This window comes from Oncorhynchus mykiss, chromosome 4 (genome assembly GCF_057628025.1).
Source record: "Oncorhynchus mykiss isolate SJ-2025 chromosome 4, ASM5762802v1, whole genome shotgun sequence".
NCBI classification, from domain to species: domain Eukaryota; kingdom Metazoa; phylum Chordata; class Actinopteri; order Salmoniformes; family Salmonidae; genus Oncorhynchus; species Oncorhynchus mykiss.
Genome location: NC_143025.1, coordinates 84,182,633 through 84,207,438, shown reverse-complemented (window position 1 = coordinate 84,207,438; position 24,806 = coordinate 84,182,633). Strand labels below are relative to the sequence as shown.

Genomic DNA, 24,806 nt, shown 5'->3' with positions numbered 1-24,806 from the left:
ATGTTATCACGGGTGTAAAGCCACTAATCCATTCATTAGCGAAACCATCTCTGACGACATTTATAATTCATGTCATTTAAATTATGATGTGATGTATATGTGGGTACATTCCTCTTTATACCATGCTAATGATCCACAGCCTTCAGCTAATCAGTCAATTAATCACCATCTCATGAATTTAATCTCTCACTTAGGCCCTGTTCTACATAATAGGTTTTAACCATTCCAATATTCAACGGGATTATGAAAGAGGCTCATGGTGCCACCTCTAAAAACTCATAGATGGTTTTTGCTATAAATTCTGTTGTCCAAAATCTATCGTGTTCCATTCCTTCTCGTACCACGTTCCATTCCATCTCTTACCATGTTCCAGTCCTTCTCTTAACACGTTCCATTCCTTCTCTTACTACGTTCCAGTCCTTCTCGTAACACGTTCCATTCCTTCTCTTACTACGTTCCATTCCTTCTCTTACCACGTTCCATTCCTCTCTTACCACGTTCCATTCCTTCTCTTACCACGTTCCATTCTTCTCTTACTACGTTCCAGTCCTTCTCGTAACACGTTCCATTCCTTCTCTTACTACGTTCCATTCCTTCTCTTAACACGTTCCATTCCTTCTCTTACTACGTTCCAGTCCTTCTCGTAACACGTTCCATTCCTTCTCTTACTACGTTCCATTCCTTCTCTTACCACGTTCCATTCCTCTCTTACTACGTTCCATTCCTTCTCTTACTACGTTCCAGTCCTTCTCGTAACACGTTCCATTCCTTCTCTTACCACGTTCCATTCCTTCTCTTACTACGTTCCAGTCCTTCTCGTAACACGTTCCATTCCTTCTCTTACTACGTTCCATTCCTTCTCTTACCACGTTCCATTCCTCTCTTACTACGTTCCATTCCTTCTCTTACCACGTTCCATTCCTCTCTTACCACGTTCCATTCCTTCTCTTACCACGCGGTATTTGAGTCATAAAAAAACTGACCCTGTTCATGGTTTCCTTACGCATGAAGGTGGTGGAATTATGAGTGAATTAAGTCAAGGTCATAATATGGAGTTTCTGTAGACACACCTCCTTCATTTCTTTGATCTACACCCTGAACAAATAGCAGGTGAATAACATGATATTATCATGCATAATTCAAGGTCAGAATACGTGTAGAGAGAAAAGTGCAGAAATGTTTACTTACGTTCCATTTAGGAGCTCTTAACTCGGGTCGGAATCAGGCCCTTGTGAATAGTACTGTCAGAGCCAGCTTTCCAAAGAGCAAATCCACAAGGTAAATGGTCCTACCAGAACCTCTGGTTGAGTCTTCGGGTCCAATGAAAATGGAAAAAAGATGAATTAAAATGTCTCGTTTACTTTTTCCCTTTATGCTTTCATGGCAACATGATACAGAGTCAGCTCCATAAAGCACAAATCTGTCTGACGCAATGTGTCCCTCATGATTTACAGATCAATGTTGATTAATGCTGCTCATTTGTACCAAATCCCTTCAGCATTAACATGAGGCTATTAAAAAGGGACATGGCAGTGTGGTCTTGTGTTCCCTCTTCAACAGAAGTGAAACAGTCTGTATAACTAACTATGTGTATGTTCAGTGCACCTCTGAGTCTCAGTGGCCTTGGCATACATCTCATACATACATCTCATACATACATCTCATACATACATCTCATACATACATCTCATACATACAGCTTAACATACAGCTCATACATACATCTCATACATCTCATACATACATCTCATACATACATCTCAACATACAGCTCATACATACATCTCATACATACATCTCAACATACAGCTCATACATACATCTCATACATACATCTCAACATACAGCTCATACATACATCTCATACATACATCTCATACATACATCTCAACATACAGCTCATACATACATCTCATACATACATCTCATACATACATCTCAACATACATCTCATACATACATCTCATACATACATCTCATACATACATCTCAACATACAGCTCATACATACATCTCATACATACATCTCAACATACAGCTCATACATACATCTCATACATACATCTCAACATACATCTCATACATACATCTCATACATACATCTCATACATACATCTCATACATACATCTCATACATACATCTCAACATACATCTCATACATACATCTCATACATACATCTCATACATACATCTCAACATACATCTCATACATACATCTCATACATACATCTCATACATACATCTCATACATACATCTCATACATACATCTCATACATACAGCTCAACATACATCTCAACATACAGCTCATACATACATCTCATACATACATCTCAACATACATCTCATACATACATCTCATACATACATCTCAACATACATCTCATACATACATCTCATACATACATCTCATACATACATCTCATACATACAGCTCAACATACATCTCATACATACATCTCATACATACATCTCATACATACATCTCATACATACATCTCATACATACAGCTCAACATACATCTCATACATACATCTCAACATACATCTCATACATACATCTCATACATACATCTCATACATACATCTCATACATACATCTCATACATACAGCTCAACATACATCTCATACATACATCTCATACATACATCTCATACATACATCTCAACATACATCTCATACATACATCTCATACATACATCTCATACATACATCTCAACATACATCTCAACATACATCTCATACATACATCTCATACATACATCTCATACATACATCTCATACATACATCTCAACATACATCTCATACATACATCTCATACATACATCTCATACATACATCTCATACATACATCTCATACATACATCTCAACATACAGCTCATACATACATCTCATACATACATCTCATACATACATCTCAACATACAGCTCATACATACATCTCATACATACATCTCAACATACATCTCATACATACATCTCATACATACATCTCAACATACAGTGCATTCGGAAAGTTTTCAGACCCCTTCACTTTTTCTACATTTTGTTATGTTGCAACCTTATTCTAAAATGGGATTAAATCTGTTTTTTTCCCTGATCAATCTACATACACCCAATACCGCATAATGACATAGCTTAAACAGGTTTTTAGATTGTTTTTTTTTACAAAAAAAATGAAATGTCACATTTACATCAATATTCAGACCCTTTACTCAGTACTTTGTTGAATCAAATCAAATCAAATGTCACATGCTCCAAATACAACAATGCTTTAAAAAGTTTTCTTTTTTATTAAGTGTTAAGTGAAAAATAGAAAATAAAAGTGACAAATAATTCAACAGCATCAGTAAAATAATAATAATGAGGCTATATACAGGGGGTACGGTGCAGAGTCAATGTGGAGGCTATATACAGGGGGTACCGGTGCAGAGTCAATTTGGAGGCTATATACAGGGGGTACCGGTACAGAATCAATGTGGAGGCTATATACAGGGGGTACCGGTACAGAGTCAATGTGGAGGCTATATACAGGGGGTACTGGTACAGAGTCAATGTGGAGGCTATATACAGGGGGTACTGGTACAGAATCAATGTGGAGGCTATATACAGGGGGTACCGGTACAGAGTCAATGTGGAGGCTATATACAGGGGGTACCGGTACAGAGTCAATGTAGAGGCTATATACAGGGGGTACCGGTACAGAGTCAATGTGGAGGCTATATACAGGGGGTACCGGTACAGAGTCAATGTGGAGGCTATATACAGGGGGTACTGGTACAGAATCAATGTGGAGGCTATATACAGGGGGTACCGGTACAGAGTCAATGTGGACGCTATATACAGGGGGTACTGGTACAGAATCAATGTGGAGGCTATATACAGGGGTTACCGGTACAGAATCAATGTGCGGGGGCACCGGTTAGTTGAGGTAATTCAGGTAATATGTACATGTAGGTAGAGTTAAAGTGACTATGCATAGATAATAAACAGAGAGTATCAGCAGCGTAAAAGAGGGGTCTGGGTAGCCATTTGATTAGCTGTTCAGGAGTCTTATGGCTTGGTGGTAGAACCTGTTAAGAACCTGTTAGACTTGGAGCTCCGGTACCGCTTGCTGTGCGGTAGCAGAGAGAACAGTCTATGACTAGGGTGGCTGGAGTCTTTGAACATTTTTAGAGCCTTCCTCTGACACCGCCTGATATAGAGGTCTTGAATGGCAGGAATCTTGGCTCCAGTGATGTACTGGGCCGTACGCACTACCCTCTGTATATTGAAGCAACATCTCATTATATCAGTGAGTAAGTTAAAGCTTGGTCGCAAATGGGTCTGCCAAATGGACAATGACCCCAAGCATACTTCCAAGGTTGTGGCAAAATGGCTTAAGGACAACAAAGTCAAGGAGTGGCCATCACCAAGCCCTGACCTCAATCCCATAGAACATTTGTGGGCAGAACTGAAAAAGCGTGTGCGAGCAAGGAGGACTACAAACCTGACTCGGTTACATCAGCTCTGTCAGGAGGAATGGGCCAAAATTCATCCAACTTATTGTGGGAAGCTTGTGGAAGGCTACCCGAAACATTTAACCCAAGTCAAATCAAATCAAATCAAATTTATTTATATAGCCCTTCGTACATCAGCTGATATCTCAAAGTGCTGTACAGAAACCCAGCTAGGAAAAACTCCCTAGAAAGGCCAAAACCTAGGAAGAAACCTAGAGAGGAACCAGGCTATGTGGGGTGGCCAGTCCTCTTCTGGCTGTGCCGGGTGGAGATTATAACAGAACATGGCCAAGATGTTCAAATGTTCATAAATGACCAGCATGGTCCAATAATAATAAGGCAGAACAGTTGAAACTGGAGCAGCAGCACGGCCAGGTAGACTGGGGACAGCAAGGAGTCATCATGTCAGGTAGTCCTGAGGCATGGTCCTAGGGCTCAGGTCCTCCGAGAGAGAGAAAGAAAGAGAGAAAGAGAGAATTAGAGAGAGCACACTTAAATTCACACAGGACACCGAATAGGACAGGAGAAGTACTCCAGATATAACAAACTGACCCTAGCCCCCCGACACATAAACTACTGCAGCATAAATACTGGAGGCTGAGACAGGAAGGGTCAGGAGACACTGTGGCCCCATCCGAGGACACCCCCGGACAGGGCCAAACAGGCAGGACATAACCCCACCCACTTTGCCAAAGCACAGCCCCCACACCACTAGAGGGATATCTTCAACCACCAACTTACCATCCTGAGACAAGGCTGAGTATAGCCCACAAAGATCTCCGCCACGGCACAACCCAAGGGGGGGGGGGCGCCAACCCAGACAGGATGACCACATCAGTGACTCAACCCACTCAGGTGACGCACCCCTCCCAGGGACGGTATGAGAGAGCCCCAATAAGCCAGTGACTCAGCCCCTGTAATAGGGTTAGAGGCAGAGAATCCCAGTGGAAAGAGGGGAACCGGCCAGGCAGAGACAGCAAGGGCGGTTCGTTGCTCCAGAGCCTTTCCGTTCACCTTCCCACTCTTGGGCCAGACTACACTCAATCATATGACACACTGAAGAGATGAGTCTTCAGTAAAGACTTAAAGGTTGAGACCGAGTTTGCGTCTCTGACATGGGTAGGCAGACCGTTCCATAAAAATTGAGCTCTATAGGAGAAAGCCCTGCCTCCAGCTGTTTGCTTAGAAATTCTAGGGACAATTAGGAGGCCTGCGTCTTGTGACCGTAGCGTACGTGTAGGTATGTACGGCAGGACCAAATCAGAGAGATAGGTAGGAGCAAGCCCATGTAATGCTTTGTAGGTTAGTAGTTAAACCTTGAAATCAGCCCTCCCTTGACAGGAAGCCAGTGTAGGGAGGCTAGCGCTGGAGTAATATGATAATTTTTGGGGGTTGTAGTCAGGATTCTAGCAGCCTTATTTAGCACTAACTGAAGTTTATTTAGTGCTTTATCCGGGTAGCCGGAAAGTAGAGCATTGCAGTAGTCTAACCTAGAAGTGACAAAAGCATGGATTAATTTTTCTGCATCATTTTTGGACAGAAAGTTTCTGATTTTGCAATGTTACGTAGATGGAAAAAAGCTGTCCTTGAAATGGTCTTGATATGTTCTTCAAAAGAGAGATCAAGGTCCAGAGTAACTCCGAGGTCCTTCACAGTTTTATTTGAGACGACTGTACAACCATTAAGATTAATTGTCAGATTCAACAGAAGATCAACAGAAGGTCAAACCATTTGAAGGCAATGCTACCAAATACTAATTGAGTGTATGTAAACTTCTGACCCACTGGGAATGTGATGAAAGAAATATGAGATTAAATAAATAATTCTCTCTACTATTATTCTGACATTTCACATTCTTCAAATAAAGTGGTGATCCTAACGGACCTAAAACAGGGAATTTTTACTAGGATTAAATGTCAGGAATTGTGGAAAAAATCATTTAAATGTATTTGGCTAAGGTGTATGTAAACTTCAACTGTATGTATATAAGGTTTCTGTTTTTTATTTTTAATACATTTGCAAAGATTTTGAAAAACTTGCTTTCACTTTGTCATTACGGAGTATTGTGTGGAGATTGCTGAGGATCTTTCTTTATTTACTACATTTTAGAATAAGGCTGTAACAACAGAATGTGGAAAAAGTCAAGGGGTCTGAATACTATCCGAATGCACTGTATTTGTAGCTCAGTGGCCTCGGCAAACATCTCAACATATATTTAGCTCTGAGTCTTCTTGGGTACGGGAACAATGGTGGACATCTTGAAGCAAGTGAGGACAGCAGACTGGGACAGGGAGAGATGTAATATGTCCGTAAACACTCCATGCAGCTGGTCTGCGGCATGCTCTGAGGACGCGGCTAGGGATGCCGCCTTGCGAGGGTTAACATGCTTAAATGTCTTACTCACTTCGGCCACGGAGAACGAGAGCCCACAGTCCTTGGGAGCGGGCCTCGTCGGTGATATTGTGTTATCCTCAAAGCGGGTGAAGAAGGTGTTTAGCTTCTCTGGGAGCAGGACGTCGGTGTCCGTAATGTGGCTGCTTTTCCCTTTGTAATCCCTGATTGTCTGTAGACCCTGCCACATATGTCTCATGTCTGAACCGTTGAATTGCGACTCCACTTTGTCTCTGTACTGACGTTTTGCTTGTTTGATTGCCTTGCGGAGGGCAACATATATGTATCTCTGAGACAAAAAGAGTATGCAGTATGCTCTCTCGTGATTAGTGGTACAGTTGGGCTATGTGTGGTTGTTGATGGATAAAAAATATAAAAATATTTACAGTACATAGTACATATAGTCACTATATTCACTTTATTCATTTTCTTGATAGTTTGAAAACCAAATAATTTAGGATGGTCACTAGCGGGCTGAGACTTCAATGTTAAACAGCTTTGTGCAAGAGCAGTCAGGTACATTTGAAATGCTCCATGGTACATGAAATTCAAATGCTACATAACCTGATATGTTGATTGACAACATAAATTGATATTCTGACATTTCAATGTTAAACAATGTATTTCTTTAATATTTAATGCATATTTTAAGTTCTGCATGCTGCATAACGACAGGTAGTGGGGCGGCAGGTAGCCTAGTGGGGCGGCAGGTAGCCTAATGGGGCGGCAGGTAGCCCAGTGGGGCGGCAGGTAGCCCAATGGGGCGGCAGGTAGCCCAATGGGGCGGCAGATAGCCTAATGGGGTGGCAGGTAGCCTAATGGGGTGGCAGATAGCCTAATGGGGCGGCAGGTAGCCTAATGGGGCGGCAGGTAGCCTAATGGGGCGGCAGGTAGCCTAATGGGGTGGCAGGTAGCCTAATGGGGTGGCAGATAGCCTAATGGGGCGGCAGGTAGCCTAATGGGGCGGCAGGTAGCCTAATGGGGCGGCAGATAGCCTAATGGGGCGGCAGATAGCCTAATGGGGCGGCAGATAGCCTAATGGGGCGGCAGGTAGCCTAATGGGGTGGCAGATAGCCTAATGGGGTGGCAGGTAGCCTAATGGGGTGGCAGATAGCCTAATGGGGTGGCAGATAGCCTAATGGGGCGGCAGGTAGCCTAATGGGGTGGCAGGTAGCCCAGTGGGGCGGCAGGTAGCCTAATGGGGTGGCAGGTAGCCTAATGGGGCGGCAGGTAGCCTAATGGGGTGGCAGATAGCCTAATGGGGTGGCTGGTAGCCTAATGGGGCGGCAGATAGCCTAATGGGGTGGCAGGTAGCCTAATGGGGCGGCAGATAGCCTAATGGGGTGGCAGGTAGCCTAATGGGGCGGCAGATAGCCTAATGGGGCGGCAGGTAGCCTAGTGGTTAGAGCAGCAGTTAACCCACTGTTCCAAGGCCTTCGTAGAATAAGAATTTGTTTCTATACCGACTTGCCTAGTTAAATAAAAAAACATATAAATGTATATATATAGATTTTAGAATGTAGACGAGGTGACAGGGTTAATGCGTGATTCATTCTCTCTCTTTACGACTGATCCCAACGACTGTCTATAGTGACAGATAGGCCAACCTACTATGACAGGATGTACGGCAGAAAGTTAGCCCTCATGGCTGTCGAATGTGAGAACTTGACATTGTGATGACTGATGCTCAAATTACAATTGAAGGTGACATTTCTGCTCATTTAACTCCTTTCACTTCCCCTCTGTTTTGTTCCTTCTCCGTGCTAATATGTATACATAGGGTGTGAAACGTGTTATTTATGGATGACGCGAGCGAGTGACGTGTGGCTGGAGCCTGCGGGCACCGTTTCACACCCAGCATCCATTATATTTAACAAAGTGCAGTAAATGTCGGAGCAGAAGCTTGAGGAGTGCGCCCGTGAACTCACCTGTCATAGCGCTCAACATGCACGTCAACATGAAGACTCAGCAGGTCAAACCTCACGCACCTTGAAACATCATTCAAGAGTCAGAGAGGAAACCTGACACCTAATCGATGGCGTCTGCTGTAAGAGAACTAACGTTCTCTGTAGGACGGGTAGATGCTCCATCTTTATTGACTGATGTTGAGACTTCCGTTTTTATTGAGAATAGATGTTGTCTCCCACCTGTGGAGACATTATTGGACATACAGTAGATAGACTGTCTGATATAGGAGTGAATGTACTGTTGGAGTAAATGAGGAAAACGTCCAAACAGTTGAAGTTATTCTAGTACGAGCCACCATCTTTTACTGGCATGCTAGGTTAACATGGACCAAGTCTTCTGCTACTCCCCATTACACAGTGAGATAGGGATGACAGACGGTTTAAAACGGTCCTGAGTGGTGCAACGTATTCCTCCTTCCCTAAAGTGTAAGAGACAAGACTACAGCTTAACCACACTGACACATTGCCTGGCTCCTGGCACGAGGACTGCCTGCTGCCTTTGGCAATGAGCACAGAGTTATAAAGTCCAGTTATGCTGACAGTTCTCTTTCTGTATCCCTCCCTCCCTCTCTCCCTCCCTTCCCCTCTCTTGTTTTCTCCCCCAGGCCGTGACGAAGCCCAGCACGTGGCAGAGGGGAGAGAGGATGCTGGGTCTCTGGTCCAGTGTTAGAACCTCCCCCTTGGGAAGCCGGTGTTGGACGCAGGGCCCCACGGGGCGCTGATCCCTCTTCCATGTCTCTGTGATTTATGGCTACTGGGGATCTGGCCATTGCAGACTCCTCTCTCACTTTCACATTCACAAATACACACACACTGCACCACTGGACAAAGTCACACACACTGTACACCATAGAGTGACTCCAACACACACTGAACAAAATAATCTCTCTCAGCCTCCACACTCACTGAGGGACTGAGTCACACACACTGAGGGACTGAGCCACACACACTGTGGGACTGAGTCACACACACTGAGGGACTGAGTCACACACACTGAGGGACTGAGCCACACACACTGAGGGACTGAGTCACACACACTGAGGGACTGAGTCACACACACTGAGGGACTGAGTCACACACACTGAGGGACTGAGCCACACACACTGAGGGACTGAGCCACACACACTGAGGGAATGGGCCACACACTCTGAGGGACTGAGTCACACACACTGAGGGACTGAGCCACACACACTGAGGGACTGAGCCACACACACTGAGGGACTGAGCCACACACACTGAGGGACTGAGCCACACACACTGAGGGACTGAGCCACACACACTGAGGGACTGAGCCACACACACTGAGGGACTGAGCCACACACACTGAGGGACTGAGTCACACACACTGAGGGACTGAGCCACACACACTGAGGGACTGAGTCACACACACTGAGGGACTGAGTCACACACACTGAGGGACTGAGTCACACACACTGAGGGACTGAGTCACACACACTGAGGGACTGAGTCACACACACTGAGGGACTGAGCCACACACACTGAGGGACTGAGTCACACACACTGAGGGACTGAGTCACACACACTGAGGGACTGAGCCACACACACTGAGGGACTGAGTCACACACATTGCTTTTCTCTGCCCCATATAACCTCCCATTGCACCATTGTGTCCTTTACACACCCCTCTGTGTATCCTCCACTCCCCCTGAGTGTGTAGATTAGCATCCCAGTATGAGTCATGGATTGTCAGCCTAAGAGGCGCCTGCTTTACTAGCAGAGGTGGATCAATGGAACTGCACTGAGTGATGAGATGATATTCCTGAATTCGCATGGCTTGAGAAAAATCACCTGACAGCAGCCGTGCAAAGACTGACCCCCCCTAACTTCACTGTTTTTAATCACTGGACTGACTCTCACAGAACTGACTCTCACAGAACTGACTCTTCCTGGACTGACTCTCGCAGAACTGACTCTTCCAGGACTATCTCTCACTGGACTGACTCTCACAGAACTGACTCTTCCTGGACTGACTCTCACAGAACTGACTCTTCCTGGACTGTCTCTCCCTGGACTGTCTCTCCCTGGACTGTCTCTCACTGGACTGTCTCTCACAGAACTGACTCTTCCTGGACTGACTCTCACAGAACTGACTCTTCCTGGACTGACTCTCACAGAACTGACTCTCCCTGGACTGTCTCTCCCTGGACTGTCTCTCACTGGACTGACTCACACAGAACTGACTCTTCCTGGACTGACTCTCACAGAACTGACTCTTCCTGGACTGACTCTCACAGAACTGACTCTTCCTGGACTGACTCTCACAGAACTGACTCTCACAGAACTGACTCTCCCTGGACTGACTCTTCCTGGACTGACTCTTCCTGGACTGTCACTCACTGGACTGACTCTCAAAGGACTGACTATGACTCACTGGCATCCCACAGGGATAACCGTCATCCCCCTTTGACATTTACGACATGGCCATGTCCCTTTTTCTGAAGCCGTTCTTTTTCTAAACTCGGAAGCCGTGGACTGGAGGTGAGAGCCAGCGGGCGGTCAGCTCCTCACCATGGTGTTGCCGCCCCCTGACAAACGCCACGTGTGCCTGACCACCATCGTCATCATGACCAGTATGGCCTTCATGGACGCCTACCTGGTGGAGCAGAACCAGGGGCCCAGGAAGATTGGCGTGTGCATCATTGTGCTGGTCGGGGACATCTGCTTCCTCATCGTGCTGCGCTACGTGGCCGTGTGGGTGGGCGCCGAGGTGCGCACGGCCCGCCGCGGCTACGCAATGATTCTCTGGTTCCTCTACATCTTTGTACTGGAGATCAAGCTCTACTTCATCTTCCAGAACTGCAAGGCCGATAGGAAGTCCCTGGAGACGGTGGCCCGGAAAGCCTTGACTCTGCTACTGTCTGTGTGTGTCCCGGGGCTTTACTTGGTTCTAGTGGCTCTGGACAGCATGGAGTATGTGAGGACCTTCAGGAAGAAGGAGGACATGCGGGGGAGGATCTTCTGGGTGGCTCTAGATCTTCTGGATCTTCTGGACATCCAGGCCAACCTGTGGGAGCCTCAGCGGACAGGCCTGCCCATCTGGGCCGAGGGGCTGATGTTCTTCTACTGCTACGTCCTCCTCCTCACCCTTCCCTGCGTCTCCCTCAGCGAGATCTCCACGCAAGGAGAACACGTGTCGCTCCAGAAGATGATGCTCTACCCTGTCCTCAGCCTGATTACCATCAACGTGGTCACTATCCTGATCCGCGGGGTCAACATGGTGCTGTTCCAGGACAGTAGAGTTTCCACCATCTTCGTCGGCAAGAACGTGGTGGCGATCGCCACAAAGGCATCCACCTTCCTGGAGTACCGGCGTCAAGTGAAGGAGTTCCCTCAACCACAGAACGCCATGGCGTTGGAACTGCAGCAGAACTCTATGGGCCACGGACATACACCCCACACGTCGCACTCGCAGCCTCTGGCCAACTCCACAAATCTGCCCCACGAACCCTCGCCAGCGCGACACATGGAAACATGACCGCCAGCACTGGACTGTCTGGACACCAGCGGAGCATCGCCACCACTGCCGTCAGTGACTAACTACAGTGACTAACCATAGTGACTCGTTCTGTCTATCCAGTCTCTGAGAGTTTGGTATTAAGAGATATGTGGGTTTCATGACAGGATGGTATTCTCCTGCCTATCAAGCCCACTTGAACAACAGAGGATATAACAACTAGAGGGATATTTTCAGCCTCTGTCTGCCTGTCTATTGGACAAGGATAAAAATTCACCTTCTTGATTCTGACAGGAGCGAACTGATGTGGTTTTATTTGTTTTTAAATTAACTGTTTTATTCTGCAGCTGAGTAATGTATGTTGTGTAACAGTGCATTTTACAATTTGTTCCTCTCTGAATATCTGTGATTTTCTAAAACCACTTTCGACTGTCCGTTGCGTGGCTTTTTTCTTTGTAGTCCTTAAAAAAAGGAGGTATACCACTCGCCCTACAGAAACACTAAGTTGAAGTGGTGAAAGAGAGGATGGAGAGGAAGGGAAGGAGAAAGGGTCAATAAGAAGGGTGGCAGTAGAAGATTGAAATTCAGCCTCTGCTTTAATTCTGCTGAGAAAGGAGCTAACTGAAGTCTGCTGCCTCGGCCTGTGTGAAGCTTTACGACCAAATGGTCTGCTGCCTCGGTCAGTGTGACGTTGTACGACCAAATGGTCTGCTGCCTCGGTCAGTGTGACGTTTTACGACCAAATGGTCTGCTGCCTCGGTCAGTGTGATGCTTTACGACCAAATGGTCTGCTGCCTCGGGTCAGTGTGATGCTTTACAACCAAATGGTCTGCTGCCTCGGTCAGTGTGATGCTTTACGACCAAATGGTCTGCTGCCTCGGGTCAGTGTGACGCTTTATGACCAAATGGTCTGCTGCCTCGGTCAGTGTGACGTTGTACGACCAAATGGTCTGCTGCCTCGGGACAGTGTGACGTTGTACGACCAAATGGTCTGCTGCCTCGGTCAGTGTGACGTTTTACGACCAAATGGTCTGCTGCCTCGGTCAGTGTGACGTTGTACGACCAAATGGTCTGCTGCCTCGGTCAGTGTGACATTTTACGACCAACTGGTCTGCTGCCTCGGTCAGTGTGACGTTGTACGACCAAATGGTCTGCTGCCTCGGTCAGTGTGACATTTTACGACCAACTGGTCTGCTGCCTCGGTCAGTGTGACGTTGTACGACCAAATGGTCTGCTGCCTCGGTCAGTGTGACGCTTTATGACCAAATGTATGCTAAAAGCACCAGAGCTCAGCACTATACACTCTATTTGAGGCAGCCAACCGTGTGTGTGATTCTGCGTGTGTGTGTGTGTGTGTGTGTGTGTGTGTGTGTGTGTGGACAGTGCCTTGCGAAAGTATTCGGCCCCCTTGAACTTTGCTACCTTTTGCCATATTTCAGGCTTCAAACATAAAGATATAAAACTGTCTTTTTTTGTGAAGACTCAACAACAAGTGGGACACAATCATGAAGTGGAACAACATTTATTGGATATTTCAAACTTTTTTAACATTTCAAAAACTGAAAAATTGGGCGTGCAAAATTATTCAGCCCCTTTACTTTCAGTTCAGCAAACTCTCTCCAGAAGTTCAGTGAGGATCTCTGAATGATCCAATGTTGACCTAAATGACTAATGATGATAAATACAATCCACCTGTGTGTAATCAAGTCTCCGTATAAATGCACCTGCACTGTGATAGTCTCAGAGGTCCGTTAAAAGCGCAGAGAGCATCATGAAGAACAAGGAACACACCAGGCAGGTCCGAGATACTGTTGTGAAGAAGTTTAAAGCCGGATTTGGATACAAAAAGATTTCCCAAGCTTTAAACATCCCAAGGAGCACTGTGCAAGCGATAATATTGAAATGGAAGGAGTATCAGACCACTGCAAATCTACCAAGACCTAGCCGTCCCTCTAAACTTTCAGCTCATACAAGGAGAAGACTGATCAGAGATGCAGCCAAGAGGCCCATGATCACTCTGGATGAACTGCAGAGATCTACAGCTGAGGTGGGAGACTCTGTCCATAGGACAACAATCAGTTGTATATTGCACAAATCTGGCCTTTATGGAAGAGTGGCAAGAAGAAAGTCATTTCTTAAAGATATCCATAAAAAGTGTAGTTTAAAGTTTGCCACAAGCCACCTGGGAGACACACCAAACATGTGGAAGAAGGTGCTCTGGTCAGATGAAACCAAAATTGAACTTTTTGGCAACAATGCAAAACGTTATGTTTGGCGTAAAAGCAACACAGCTCATCACCCTGAACACATCATCCCCACTGTCAAACTTGGTGGTGGCAGCATCATGGTTTGGGCCTGCTTTTCTTCAGCAGGGACAGGGAAGATGGTTAAAACTGATGGGAAGATGGATGGAGCCAAATACAGGACCATTCTGGAAGAAAACCTGATGGAGTCTGCAAAAGACCTGAGACTGGACGGAGATTTGTCTTCCAACAAGACAATGATCCAAAACATAAAGCAAAATCTACAATGGAATGATTCAAAAATAAACATATCCAGGTGTTAGAATGGCCAAGTCAAAGTCCAGACCTGAATCCAATCGAGAATCTGTGGAAAGAACTGAAAACTGCTGTTCACAAATGCTCTCCATCCAACCTCACTGAGCTCAAGCTGTTTTGCAAGGAGGAATGGGAAAAAATGTCAGTCTCTTGGTGTGCAAAACTGATAGAGACATACCCCAAGCGACTTACAGCTGTAATCGCAGCAAAAGGTGGCGCTACAAAGTATTAACTTAAGGGGGCTGAATAATTTTGTACGCCCAATTTTTCAGTTTTTGATTTGTTAAAAAAGTTTGAAATATCCAATAAATGTTGTTCCACTTCATGATTGTGTCCCACTTGTTGTTGATTCTTCACAAAAAAATACAGTTTTATATCTTTATGTTTGAAGCCTGAAATGTGGCAAAAGGTCGCAAAGTTCAAGGGGGCCGAATACTTTTGCAAGGCACTGTGTGTGTGTGTGTGTGTGTGTGCACGTGTGAGGGGGCAGAGGGGTGCTCGTGTGAAACTGTATTTCAAGTTCAAGTCTTGTCACATGCACAAGTACAGTGAAATGCTTCACTTCCAAATGTACCCAGCAGCGCTGTAATCAATATCAAAATATTATAACTAAAAACATTTTTTTTTTAACAAATGATAATAATAATAATTATTATATAAATAAAACATGGGAAATAAGAAAGGAAGCTCTATACAGGGTCAGTGCCAATACCAAATGTACAATGTGCAGGATACTGAAGTATTTGAGGTAGATTTGTACATGTAGGTGGGGTTTAGGAAAAAGGTGACTGGTAGCAGGATTCGTAATAATAATAATAGTAATCAGTGGGTGTGAAAGAAACCTTCCTGTACTTTCCTCCACAAGTAAAGCCTTGAAGTCAAAGAATGCAGAGTGCAGACAGCCTCATTGACAAACGTTCAAATAGAAATGTACAATCCAACCTGAAAACTGAAAACTATTTCTACTTAATTGATGAAGTGAGTATTAAAGTATTATTATTATTATCGGTAATTACTACATGTACATTATTTATTAAATGTGTATGTTTTAATAAAAGTATTCAAAGAATGTGAGCGCTTTGTCTTACTCTTACCTCCCCAATCTCTGATTGGGAGGCTACATGACAGAGACTTGTCTTGTTGTAGGACTCAGCATTATACGGAAGATGAATGGAACTTTAAAAAACCCAAGTTCAAAAGGTTGACAGAATATTTATCCATTCTGAGCAGATTGTACTTCCGTCTACAACAAAATGGCTTCCCTCTCATTTCTCTCTTTCTAAAGAAAATGGATTTACATTTTTTTGCAGACCAACTCACTTGAATCCACTTTTTTCCAAAGACACCTTTTTTTTATTTTCTCTTGTCTGAACACTTCCATGGTGGTTGGTGGGCTATTTGCGGTTGCCATGGAAACAGTGTTTCATTGGCCAACCCTGGCATTATGGAGAGAGAAGAAAAGTTCAGCCACGTGAACAATGTACCATTGTGTACCCAGAATGACCCATGCAAAGATCAACCACAGGTACCAGCATTCTGATGATTCTCCAGTGTGTTTCAGTGGCACCATCAACATCAACTGACTGGTCTGAAGGTGACAGTAATCTTTAACCTACCATAATAAAACACAGAGAGAGAGAGAAATAGAGACAGATGGGAGGAGAGAATGTGAGAGAGCAAGACCGAGAGTGAGCGAGAGAGAGAAGAGAAGAGGGAGATATGAGAGAGAGAGATATGAGAGAGAGAGATATGAGAGAGAGAGAGAGATATGAGAGAGTGAGAGAGATATGAGAGAGTGAGAGATATGAGAGAGAGAGAGAGATGAGAGTTATGAGAAACATCAGCGCCACAGGTAACTTCCACAAAGCTGTGAACGATCTGAGAGACAAGGCAAGAAGGGCATTCTATCAAAAGGAACATAAAATTCAACATACCAATTAGGATCTGGCTAAAAATACTTGAATCAGTCATAGAGCCCATTGCCCTTTATGGTTGTGAGGCCTGGGGTCCGCTCACCAACCAAGATTTCACAAAATGGGAGAAACACCAAATTGAGACTCTGCATGCAGAATTCTGCAAATATATCCTCCGTGTACAACGTAGAACACCAAATAATGCATGCAGAGCAGAATTAGGCCGACTAATTATCAAAATCCAGAAAAGAGACGTTAAATTCTATAACCACCTAAAAGGAAGCGATTCCCAAACCTTCCACAACAAAGCCATCACCTACAGAGAGATGAACCTGGAGAAGAGTCCCCTAAGCAAGCTGGTCCTGGGGCTCTGATCACAAACACAAACACACCCCACAGAGCCCCAGGACAGCTGCACAATTAGACCCAATCAAATCATGAGAAAACAAAAAGATAATTACTTGACACATTGGAAAGAATTAACAAAAAACAGAGCAAACTAGAATGCTATTTGGCCCTAAACAGAGAGTACACAGCGGCAGAATACCTGACCACTGTGACTGACCCAAACTTAAGGAAAGCTTTGACTATGTACAGACTCAGTGAGCATAGCTTTGCTATTGAGAAAGGCCGCCGTAGGCAGACATGGCTCTCAAGAGAAGACAGGCTATGTGCTCACTGCCCACAAAATGAGATGGAAACTGAGCTGCACTTCCTAACCTCATTTCCAATGTCTGACCATACCATTAGAGACACATAATTCCCTCAGATTACACAGATCCACAAAGAATTCGAAAACAAACCCAATTTTGATAAAATCCCATATATACTGGGTGAAATACCACAGTGTGCCATCACAGCAGCAAGATTTGTGACCTGTTGCCACACGAAAAGGGCAACCAGTGAAGAACAAACACCATTGTAAATACAACCCATATTTATGCTTATGTATTTTCCCTTGTGTACTTTAAACATTTGTACATTGTTACAACACTGTATATATATATACACAATATGACATTTGTAATGTTTACTGTTCATTTTTATTTCACTTTTGTATATTATCTACCTCACTTGCTTTGACAATGTTAACATGTTTTCCATGCCAATAAAGCCTCTTAAATTGAATTGACATATACACTGCTCAAAAAAATAAAGGGAACACTTAAACAACACAATGTAACTCCAAGTCAATCACACTTCTGTGAAATCAAACTGTTCACTTAGGATGCAACACTGATTGACAATACATTTCACATGCTGTTGTGCAAATGGAATAGACAAAAGGTGGAAATTATAGGCAATTAGCAAGACACCCTACCTCCGCCTTTGTGCAAGGAGGAGCAGGAGGAGCACTGCCAGAGCCCTGCAAAATGACCTCCAGCCGGCCACAAATGTGCATGTGTCTGCTCAAACGGTCAGAAACAGACTCCATGAGGGTGGTATGAGGGCCTGACGTCCACAGGTGGGGGTTGAGCTTACAGCCCAACACCGTGCAGGACGTTTGGCATTTGCCAGAGAACACCAAGATTGGCAAATTCGCCACTGGCGCCCTGTACTCTTCATAGATGAAAGCAGGTTCACACTGAGCACATGTGACAGACGTGACAGAGTCTGGAGACGCCGTGGAGAACGTTCTGCTGCCTGCAACATCCTCCAGCATGACCGGTTTGGCGGTGGGTCAGTCATGGTGTGGGGTGGCATTTCTTTGGGGGGCCGCACAGCCCTCCATGTGCTCGCAAGAGGTAGCCTGACTGCCATTAGGTACCGAGATGAGATCCTCAGACCCCTTGTGAGACCATATGCTGGTGCGGTTGGCACTGGGTTCCTCCTAATGCAAGACAATGCTAGACCTCATGTGGCTGGAGTGTGTCAGCAGTTCCTGCAAGAGGAAGGCATTGATGCTATGAACTGGCCCGCCCGTTCCCCAGACCTGAATCCAATTGAGCACATCTGGGACATAATGTCTCGCTCCATCCACCACAGACTGTCCAGGAGTTGGCGGATGCTTTAGTCCAGGTCTGGAAGGAGATCCCTCAGGAGACCATCCGCCGCCTCATCAGGTGCATGCCCAGGCGTTGTAGGGAGGTATTACAAGCACGTGGAGGCCACACACACTACTGAGCCTCATTTTGACTTGTTTTAAGGACATTACATCAAAGTTGGATCAGCCTGTAGTGTGGTTTTCCACTTTAATTTTGAGTGTGACTCCAAATCCAGACCTCCATGGGTTGATAAATTAGATTTCCATTGATAATTTTTGTGTGATTTTGTTGTCAGCACATTCAACTATGTAAATACAAAAGTATTTAATAAGAATATTTCATTCATTCAGATCTAGGATGTGTTATTTTAGTGTTCCCTTTATTTTTTGTGCAGTGTAAGAGAGAGAGAGAGATATGAGAGAGAGAGAGAGAGAGAGATGAGAGAGAGGGCGAGAGATACGACAGAGAGATATGACAGAGAGAGAGAGAGAGAGAGAGAGAGAGAGATGACAGAGAGAGAGAGATATGACAGAGAGAGCAAGAGAGAGAGAGATATGAGAGAGAGAGATATGAGAGAGAGGGATATGACAGAGAGAGAGAGATATGACACAGAGAGAGAGAGAGAGAGAGAGAGAGAGAGAGAGAGAGAGAGAGAGAGAGAGAGAGATATGACAGAGAGAGCAAGAGAGAGAACCAAATAACAGCAATTGGAAGAATGCCAATTCTCTTTTTAGCAGTGGCCTTTCAAATGTAGACTTTAGCTTTAGGATTAGAGAGGAAACATGCCAGACTACCATTGTCAAGATCACTGGCCTTACTAGATGGCATAAATATGGGTTTGTTACATCTAAGCCTTGCTCTCGGTAGGTCTCTATCTCACGACCCAGCTGTCCCGATAAGACACCACGGTGTTAGATGAACACTTTTGTTTGAATAAATCTTGCCAGCCCAGTGGATAAAGGAGAGAGGAAGTAAATGGCAAACTTGGGAAAGGGAATAAATTACCTGTAGCCGCCTCAGCAGGAGCTCACCTTAGCGAGACCCCTTCTCAGCGCCAGACACATTCATAAATCAACCAGAGCTTGTGCATCAGGAAGTTAATTGTGCTCCCTCCATACGTAATAGGGTCGTGAAAGTGCTTTCCTCTCTCCACCTACCTGTGATTTATTTAGCATCTCTAACTTTTGTGAAATATTCAATTTCGACAACATTAATTCAGCACGGCATGCATAGAGGTGCCTCAGGAGAGTGAGCAAGTGCGGGTGTTGTGGGTGTTGACCAACCTGCTGACTTGACGGCTTCTCTGATCTCCAACCGGCTGCTCCATCCTCTGCTCTACCCTGAGCACAATACCACTTCCCAACGTGAGCATCCTCTACTCTACTACGCTCCAAACCTTTAAATCACTTAGTTAGCCACGCTAGTTAGCCACGCTAGTTAGCCACGCTAATACCACTTCCCAACGTGAGCATCCTCTACTCTACTACGCTCCAAACCTTTAAATCACTTAGTTAGCCACGCTAGTTAGCCACGCTAGTTAGCCACGCTAGTTAGCCACGCTAGTTAGCCACGCTAATACCACTTCCCAACGTGAGCAAGAGTCCCATCTATATGAACATACAGGTACTGGAGCGCTGCCTTTGGTGGGTACATGTCATTCACACCTTCGCCACTAGAGGCCTCGTCAACAACGAGAGAGTGCGAGATGATCATCCCAAATGGCACCCTATTCCCGTCTTTGTGCACTACATTTGACCAGGGCCCGTAGGGCTTGAACACGACTTCGTTATTATCCCAAAATGACTTTACAAATACAAAAGACACACTTACTGTGCACCGTTTTACTACAGATCTCTACAGAGGTTTTTTGTGGTGTAACAACATTTTAGTTCAGGAAGTGTCATAGCCTCGTTCAGGTAAATGTGCAACACAAAACGCCTCAGTGGGAATCTGTGTTAAAATGGTGTATCTTTTGTATTTGTAAAACTATTTTGGGTGGTGTGAAAGCAGAGTTTGAACAAGGATAATTAACGGTTAGACAGAGCGTTGGGTCTGTTGCAGGCCTACACGTTGGCTGCACTGTGACCAGTAGTCGACTAGGGACGACCCATTGGATTCTCAACACTAGACACAACCCAGTAACAGGTCTCGGCATTACAATATGAAGCTAATATAACAGTGTTAACAGGTCTCTCTCTAAAGCAGTAAAACACTTTGTCTAAATTATGGATCATATCATGACAGTGCCAAAATATCCATTGAGACCTATGCCATCCATTTAGGCCTCTCGCTCCCAAATTCAGTTTTTTCCTTACCATTTCTCTCTCTCTAAGACAGAGTCGAAGACACAATGCTCTGAGCACACAATTCATTAATCTATATTTCAGCAGCAAATGTATGTCTTGGACCCTGACCAACACTTATGCGTCTGTGTGCTTGGTCATTACTCATGACTGAGGTGTGTGGCCCTATTAAACCGAACAAACCCGAAGCGTGCTAAAAGCATCCTGCCCGGACATCCCATCTACCCGCTGGGATTCATGGTTTAAGATGAGTTTTTTTTCTTGTTTCCCAACTCCATACCCAGTGACTTGGTGGAGTGCTGTGGTCCTATAGCAGTGAGACTCATCAATCCTCACCTCTACAGCTCATTGTAAAGCTTTCCTGACCAAATAACTGTCTAGATATGGGTTGTGTTCATTAGTCACCAAAAGGAAGAAAATGGACTGAAACAGGGACTACAAGGACTAGCCAACAAGAAAGGCTGATTTGTTTTATAATGGTCAGTCAGGACTAAACCTTACAAAAACATGGGAGGGAACGAACGTCATATAAAACACATATATAATCACAAATGAATCAGATGTCATGCAGTATCAAACTGGAATCCTCCTAACTCAACTACAAAAGGCGTACTCTCTGAAACACAGATGGAAATGCAAAATAACTTCTCCGTCCTTTAACGTAGAGCAATAACGTCTCCGTCCTTTAACGTTGAGCAATAACGTCTCAGTCCTTTAACGTGGAGCAATAACGTCTCCGTCCTTTAACGTAGAGCAATAACGTCTCCGTCCTTTAACGTAGAGCAATAACGTCTCAGTCCTTTGACGTAGAGCAATAACGTCTCCTTCCTTTAACGTAGAGCAATAACGCGTCTCCGTCCTTTAACGTAGAGCAATAACGTCTCAGTCCTTTAACGTAGAGCAATAACGTCTCCTTCCTTTAACGTAGAGCAATAACGTCTCCGTCCTTTAACGTAGAGCAATAACGTCTCAGTCCTTTAACGTAGAGCAATAACGTCTCCGTCCTTTAACGTAGAGCAATAACGTCTCCGTCCTTTAACGTAGAGCAATAACGTCTCCTTCCTTTAACGTAGAGCAATAACGTCTCCGTCCTTTAACATAGAGCAATAACGTCTCCTTCCTTTAACGTAGAGCAATAACGTCTCAGGCCTTTAACGTAGAGCAATAACGTCTCAGTCCTTTAACGTAGAGCAATAACGTCTCAGTCCTTTAACGTAGAGCAATAACGTCTCCGTCCTTTAACGTAGAGCAATAACGTCTCCGTCCTTTAACGTAGAGCAATAACGTCTCCTTCCTTTAACGTAGAGCAATAACGTCCCCGTCCTTTAACGTAGAGCAATAACGTCTCAGTCCTTTAACGTAGAGCAATAACGTCTCAGTCCTTTAACGTAGAGCAATAACGTCTCAGTCCTTTAACGTAGAGCAATAACGTCTCCGTTCTTTAACGTTGAGCAATAACGTCTCCGTCCTTTAACGTAGAGCAATAACGTCTCAGTCCTTTAACGTAGAGCAATAACGTCTCCTTCCTTTAACATTGAGCAATAACGTCTCAGTCATTTAACGTAGAGCAATAACGTCTCCATCCTTTAACGTTGAGCAATAACGTCTCCTTCCTTTAACGTAGAGCAATAACGTCTCCGTCCTTTAACGTAGAGCAATAACGTCTCCATCCTTTAACGTTGAGCAATAACGTCTCCTTCCTTTAACGTAGAGCAATAACGTCTCAGTCCTTTAAAGGACAGAGTGATTAACTAATATAGTCTGTGTAATAATCCAAGACGGAAATAGTCCAAAGACATCAAAAGTTTATAACTTTTGCATTATAGCTAGCCCTAACCCTTTCCCTAACCTTAACCTAACTATCCTAACCTGCTACAAAAAGTCAATTTTTACATAGAATACAATTTATCTAGTCAAAACCACTAGGGAGTGACCGGGGTGGAGACTATGCACAGCACAATGAACCATGGACCATGTTTTTTGTTGCAAAACTTAATAAAACGGTTTCTGTTCCCATGCCCTAATTTAAACGACCCTGGAAAGTCACATTGCAGTCTCTGAAAGTCTATTAATTCAGAGACATGGTCATTTCTCCATGCATGTCAAATCTAAATGCTAAAATAGGAATGTCATAAACACAAATAAGAATTAATATGATGGTGCGTGTCTCTGGAAATCTATCTTTAATAAATCTGCTTTTCAGAATGGGTGACAATCACTGACCTCCAATTTTTTTGCAATTGCTTTTCAATGTAATCTAAATGCAAGGTTCACAGAGAGTTTTAGAAGACACATTAAATGAAACAGTATTCAGACCTTGTCTGGCTACCCAGACACATCACTCCGGCCAAACGCCACGCCCACTCTAACGTTTCTTCTCCACGATGAATCTGGGTTCGGGTTCCCCTGATTGCATCAACCAATGGTTGCTCAGATTTTGCATTGCATTAACCAATGGTTGCTGCCACGTCATGAACTGTGCAGTCAGGCACAAGATTGCTATAACATACTGTATGTTGTTAGCTGATATGTAAAATATATATTCAGGCACTGTAAGATCTGTCATGTGTCAGAAACGTCTGAGCAGGGGAACACAACCTGAATTTGATCACCTCTCACCTACATCTCGAACGTGAACATATTCAAGCCATTCTGATTGGTCACAGAAAACTTTGGGTGTGGCCAGAGCCAGGACACACCTGGGTAAAGCGGCGTTTCGGAAATAGTAATTAGCTTTGATGCTCTCGATTGGTTGGAGACAATCCATTCGCTAATGACTTGTTTTGTACAACGCTCCTCACTTTGACGTCAGCAGAAAGGACTTCTAGGACGCCAGTCTGACTGAATGGATCAGGAGAAAGGACTTCTAGGACGCCAGTCTGACTGAATGGATCAGGAGAAAGGACTTCTAGGACGCCAGTCTGACTGAATGGATCAGGAGAAAGGACTTCTAGGACGCCAGTCTGACTGAATGGATCAGGAGAAAGGACTTCTAGGACGCCAGTCTGACTGAATGGATGAGGAGAAAGGACTTCTAGGACGCCAGTCTGACTGAATGGATCAGGAGAAAGGACTTCTAGGACGCCAGTCTGACTGAATGGATCAGGAGAAAGGACTTCTAGGACGCCAGTCTGACTGAATGGATAAGCAGAAAATACTTCTAGAATGGCAGTCTGACTGAATGGATCAGGAGAAAGGACTTCTAGAATGGCAGTCTGACTGAATGGATCAGGAGAAAGGACTTCTAGAATGGCAGTCTGACTGAATGGATCAGCAGAAAATACTTCTAGAATGGCAGTCTGACTGAATGGATCAGCAGAAAAGACTTCTAGAATGGCAGTCTGACTGAATGGATCAGCAGAAGGGACTTCTAGAATGGCAGTCTGACTGAATGGATCAGCAGAAAAGACTTCTAGAATGGCAGTCTGACTGAATGGATCAGCAGAAAATACTTCTAGAATGGCAGTCTGACTGAATGGATCAGGAGAAAGGACTTCTAGGATGGCAGTCTGACTGAATGGATCAGGAGAAAGGACTTCTAGGACGCCAGTCTGACTGAATGGATCAGGAGAAAGGACTTCTAGGACGCCAGACTGAATGGATCAGGAGAAAGGACTTCTAGGACGCCAGTCTGACTGAATGGATCAGGAGAAAGGACTTCTAGGACGCCAATCTGACTGAATGGATCAGGAGAAAGGACTTCTAGAATGTC

The 24,806-nt window shown here is 44.6% G+C and overlaps 1 pseudogene across 1 annotated transcript in view; it reads left to right on the top strand.

Annotated features, from left to right (window-relative positions):
• Positions 1–15,963, top strand: part of LOC110522554 (transmembrane protein 121 pseudogene) — a 77,566-nt pseudogene extending 61,603 nt beyond the window's left edge. The window contains exon 2 of the transcript XR_016495476.1: positions 9,466–15,963. The product of XR_016495476.1 is annotated as a transmembrane protein 121 pseudogene (transcript). The remainder of the gene's footprint in view (positions 1–9,465) is intronic.
• The last annotated feature ends 8,843 nt before the right edge of the window (positions 15,964–24,806 follow it).